Source organism: Pangasianodon hypophthalmus, chromosome 8 (assembly GCF_027358585.1).
Source record: "Pangasianodon hypophthalmus isolate fPanHyp1 chromosome 8, fPanHyp1.pri, whole genome shotgun sequence".
In the NCBI taxonomy this organism is placed as follows: domain Eukaryota; kingdom Metazoa; phylum Chordata; class Actinopteri; order Siluriformes; family Pangasiidae; genus Pangasianodon; species Pangasianodon hypophthalmus.
In genome coordinates, this window is record NC_069717.1 from 25,623,386 (window position 1) to 25,629,385 (window position 6,000).

A 6,000-nucleotide genomic window follows, 5' to 3' on the forward strand; every position below is an offset into this window, starting at 1 on the left:
ACTGTACAGCACTTTGGCAGCCCTAGTCTTGTTTTAAATGTGCTTTATTAATACCGTTGACTTGACTTATGATGCATAAAAATAAAATCAGAGTTGGTTTCTGCCCAACATGACCACACAAGCTTTCCTCGATTGCTTTCCTTATAAGCGTTGTGTTCTTTTAATCCTCGAGTCTCCACACTGTGCCCCAGCTGAGTCAACTCACTAAGTCTTCATCTCTCTCAGAAAACACATTCATCTGAATATTTTATAGTGCTTTAATATTTTAAGTTAGGTTAATGTGTTATGTTCATTCCAGAGAAACATGCTGCACACAGCTGGAGCTGGTATAAATGGTATGAATCATGATTAGAGGTGTAGTGCTATTTTCTAACCTACGAAATGACTCACTGGCCTCCTACTACTACAAAATTGAGGAGTCGTTTAATTTCCTTAAAATCACCTAAAATCACCTATTTGAGGCCACGTGCAATGTGTTGTTTCTTTTCAAAGCTGTTTTTATGTAGTTTTATCCAATACTTACATACTTTCCAACACCGGAGGCATACAATAAAAAATAATTCCTGTTCCCAGCTGATAATTCCTAGATGTTTGCATCTGATAAAGTAATCCCTTGCTGTAATCCCTTGCATTTACACTATAGAATGTGCTGTTATAGGAAAATAACCACTGTTACTACCCTGAAGTTGATTATTTTCCAATAACACGACGTCCTGTAGTGTTTTATTCCTCTCAAACTCCATCAATTTGCCAATGATTACAAATTTCAATGTATTAAAGCACAATGCACCATGCTTTTCATCCATTTATAGTTCTTGTGGAACATCCAGGAAACAAGTTAGTTCATTATTAGCTATCACTTACGTTACAGCAGCTATAAACAGTCGTTCCCTAACCAGCATCTCTTTTTTTCACTATCTTAAAGTTAATGATATATACAAAAAATGCAGCTTGTCTTGTTACAGGACAAACTGGAAAGCATTAAAAAGCTCTGACGCTGGAGACTCCTTCCATAAAAGTTAAAGAAACATCACCTACAAGAAAACTTTATCTAAAATTACCTTTTCTTTGTTTTTAATAACAACACTTTTTAAAATCTGTATATTATTAGGTTTAGATTACATGGAGCACCCACTATACAAGTCCCTGTGAATGAGTTGAACGGGTTAGAACGATTAGAACGAGTGCATTAATATGAACCTGTGATTTGCCTTGCAGCCGGAACTACTGTCAGAGCCGCTGTTAGAGAAAATTAATCAATACCTTCTGACCAATCAGAATCGAGAATTCAGCAGCGCTTTGAATCACAGTCCATTGCATCTACTCTATGCTTCAGGCTACATTATACTTTTGTCCTGAAACACTGGCTCCACCAGCAATACTATTACAAAACCTAATTAATTACGTACATTTCACATTATACATTGTTTATTGTGAAACACAGTGAAATGAAACAACGTTCCTCCAGGACCATGGTGCTACATAAAACAGCACAGAACAACACAGAACTACAAGAGACTATTTTTTTTTACATAAAGTGCACGTGCAGACGTGTAGACAGCACAAGACAGTACAATGACTACCAAAACAGACCAACAGGCACAGTGCAGCGTCGACTAGTACACAGTTCTAGGAAGAAAGTCAATCAGATATGACATTTCATGTTATAAATGACTTACAATCTCTGTACTGGGTTTAATGCCGAATATAGAACAAATCCCTGCGCATATAAACTGTCATTTTTGTGTGTGTGTGTAAAGAAGAGAGAGAGAGAGAGAGAGAGAGAGAGAGAGAGAGAGAGAGGGAGAATGAGAGACAGAGAGAGAGGGAGAGAATGCCTGGAAGCCTCTGTAGTTCCCCCTTACATGTAATGTCTCTTTAATTGAAAAAGCCAACAGGGATCGAAATGTCAGCTTATACAAGAGACTGCCATTTAGCATCATGACAGGTTGTGTGTGTGTGTGTGTGTGTGCACATGCATCTAACTACACTACTGTTCCAAATATAATTGCACTGCAAGTCACACACTAATGGAGTTTTGAATTTTACTGAGATTCTCCTGATTTCATATCAGAGTTGCATACTTTAATTTTATCAAGTGCAAAGGGAGAATCCTCATTTTTATAATGACACATTTCTGAAAAATAGTGCTAGCGCCACTATGTCTGTTATTCGGAATAAACGTCTCATTACTTTTTTGCTTTTGCTTTGCTTTTCAGTTTGCAAACATTCTTCTCCAATACCAACCACTCGCTTTGGACCAAACCACCATTTCCTGTGAATATGGCTGATCAATCGCAAATAGCAGCGAATAAATAGCCATGAAAAGTAAGCAATAAACTCCTTTATAGAGGCGTGTGACCCTCACAGCGGTGAGCCGATATAGTTGCCTATTATCTCCCACCATGAGTCTTAGTGAATCAGAATTTGAACAAAAGCATGGATGAAGGAAAGGAGTGACAGAAAGAGGAGTGGAGAGTTAAAGCACACACAGCTTCAAAACAGTGCTCTCTCTCTCTCTCTTTCACTCTCCCTCTGTGCCTGTGTGTCTGTCTCTCTCTCTCTCTCTCACTCTCTCTCTCTCTTTCACTCTCCCTCTGTGCCTGTGTGTCTCTCTCTCATCTCTCTTTCTCTCTCCCTCTATCTGTGCCTGTGCCTCTCTCTCTCTCTCTCTCTCTCTCCCTCTGTGTGTCTGTACCTCTCTCTCTCTCTGTCTCTCTCTCTCTCTCTCCCTCTGTGGCTGTCTGTCTGTCTCCCTCTCTCTGTCTCTCTCTGTCTGCCTCTGTGGCTGTCTCTCTCTCTCTCTCTCTCTCTCTCTGTCTGTCTCTGTGGCTGTCTGTCTCTCTTTCTCTCTCTCTCTCTCTCTCTCTCTCTCTCTCTCTCTCTATCCAAACAAAGGTTGCTTAGACAACTGAAATCAGTATGAGGGAGAAAACAAACAAGAATCACAACATTAAAAAGAGCTTAATTTTAGGCTATAGGGTGACCAGACATCACCTTTTTTCTCAATAATTTCTTTTGTTTTTTCTTTAAAAAAAAGACAAAAAAACAATAAAATCAGTTTAGGTAGCTTTATTAAAGCCTATTTTTAAATTAAATAATGGAAATTGCCCATGATTTAGTCTAGTTTTTTACACAGCCTATATAGAGATAGAGCTTTTGAACTTGCATGTGGTGTCACATGCCATTATACGTTGCTAGGGAACGCAGAGCCATTTGTTTAAGAAACGTTTGCCGTCATTCAAATACAGTGAAAAGTCAATACGTAAGTGTCACGAATCTGCATGCACCCGACGTCCTGCCTTTCTTTTACTCGTAATCATCGACTGTACTGAAGGACTAAATAGCTCAGAGTGAGACACTCTAGTCGTAAAGGCTTTTAACATCAATTTGCTTGCATTCACGCCAGTTTCTTGAGCCATACTAATGCCATGCTCTTGTTATGCCTAGTCCTGCCTTCCCATCTTTATCCTTAGGTCTCACTTCAGGATGTGGTATTAAAGGAAAATAAATCAACATTGGGGTGGTACCCAAACAGTAACTCCATTTTGGCCTGTATCATACCATGCTATTTATTATTTTCCTATAACAGCACGTCCTGAAGTGCTGTGTTCCTTACTTATAATGTCAACTAGACTTGTTACATGATCTAGTCCTTTTGCCTTATGGTTTTTTTTTATATTACTTTTGTTCTTGTTTTAGGTTTCTTTAGTTTTTTACTTTCACATTACCATTTTTATCTTGGTTTTGCTTTGTACCCTCTGTTCTCTTCTCAGATCTGCCAACCTTAGGGGAGGCTAGTGCAAAACTCCCTGTTGTTCCCCATTATTCTTCTATTTTCCAACCAGAGAAATGTTACCTGAGTCAAAGAAAAGTTCACAATGCCACATTATTTGTCAGAGCTCCAACAAACACCACCCCATTGCCTCGTTCTTCAAGAAGCTGCCCCCAGCTGTGAGAAAAGGGGATTTTGGCAACCAGAAGCTCTTTACCATCAATCATTGTTCGAAAGAATCACAAGCTCCCTTCCCATTTATATTTCAAAAAACAACTGAAAGCGTTTCCACCCCGGGTAACATATCAGTAGACATTAGCAGAAAATATTGTCTAAATGAAGCATCTAACTTTAGCATGCTAAATGAAACAGTTGAGAGTTAAACAGTGAAAGCAGTGGAGGCTTGTCCATAGGGGCAGGTAGAGCAAAGCCTCACCATTTAGATCATCTGTTTAACAAATCTTAATCTTCATAAAGTCCTCATTCACAGCTCCCTACATTTGAAATTCTGCTGGAATACTAACTACCTGTTTCGAATGACCAACAACTGAAGAGAAATGTTGCTATTTCACAGATGTTGCATTAATTTGCTTGCGTTTATAGATGTTGTGTAATCGTGGTGGAGTGGAGAGGATAATGTCCATACATCAAAAGTGCATGTGCACTACTTTGACTTTGCTTTTCATGCAAAGACTGAGAAAAAAAAAAAGAAAAATGTGTCTCCTTTTTTTTTTTTTTTTTTTTTTCAGTTTCAGGTCTTTTGTGTGGTTTGGGATGTAGTTGGGCTGAACATTTTGCTGAAACCTGGCAAACACTCCTGCTGTGTCAAACACAACTGAACAAATGTATGTCTAAAAGTGGGTTATTCAAAAAATTCCCTAGATAGGAGCTGATAGAATAAGTGTGACAGCCTCTGGACTTTATTAAAAGTTTGTAGTGCTTTAAGCTTTACAACAACAACATTTGATGTACGAAATTAGAGTCTGCTGGACAAGTGAGTTTTGATCTGTTGTGATCTGAACTCAAGCAAGAAGGTGTGAATGCCGTAAGGTGACAAGTTGTTGCAGTAAATGTCCCAATAATCGTCACAAACAAGGGTTTGTGCGTCTGGCTTCACTTTCACACTCTCACCAAGAAGTTAATTAAATGAAGGTGTTGAGCAAATCAGGACATTAACTAAATCATAGACTGGCACTGGGAGTAGATTTAAAGGGACCATCTCGGTCAAAAGAATACCAAATGTTTGCATATGGCTGATAATTCCTGCTGAAGAGATACTGTATATATTGCATATGTTTTAGATGCTCTGGGTTCTGATGTGAAACCACTGAATCCGAAGTGCTTGTCACGTGCGCCTCGCTACTGCTGTCATTGGAATAAATACATTCCCATTTTCCACCAAGTTCGAAGAAGTCCTTTTTTCCCCCTTACAAGCTTCTCAGGTGGAGAATCAATTCGTCTGTTTCACATCTTCAACTTCCTGAAACTGAAAGTACACAAGACCATAATGCCTTCATCCTTCCATAGTTCACTAACCATTAGTCGTTTCTGTTTTTAGCCACGCAATTGCAGTGCAGCCGCTTTTGAAGTGTGAAACAGAACGGGTGGCTCGGAGCCTCTCACTGAGACGCACATCTCTACAAACAGCGGTGTTGCGAGCTGTGTGATTTTACACCAAATTAAAACGCGTGACCGAGAGAGCAGGGTGAAGAGAAGGAAAATGTGATCCATGTTAACTGTGAAGGATGGGAAATGGGATGAAGGAAAGAAGGGAAGGGATGGAGGAGGAGAGGAGGGATGCAGCTAATTTTAGCAGCCTGTGGTACATCTGTGGGGCTTGAGAAAGTTACTTGCTAGCCCTTGTCCTTACAAAAAAAAAAAAAACAAAACAGTGTCAACAAATCACACACTATATCTGCACTATGAACAGCAACAAGGCCTCTAATTAATGTGTTTAAGCAGGCTAATAGTCAACCACACAGTAATTAAAGTGGGCCATATGCATGCATTTGCTCATTACATTGGTTTCCTTGGGGCTGTTAAGATTTACTTTCCACCTCAAATCCATGTAGGAAATTAGAATAAAAAGCTTTTGCCTCAGGACATTGCTCATATCGGCCTTTTAATACACATTACGAACAATAGCCAAGAGCAAAAACATGCCATTCCTTTCCTTCCCCTCCACTGGTGTTGTTTCTGTAGCTTGAATTTGCGTTTGTATTTAA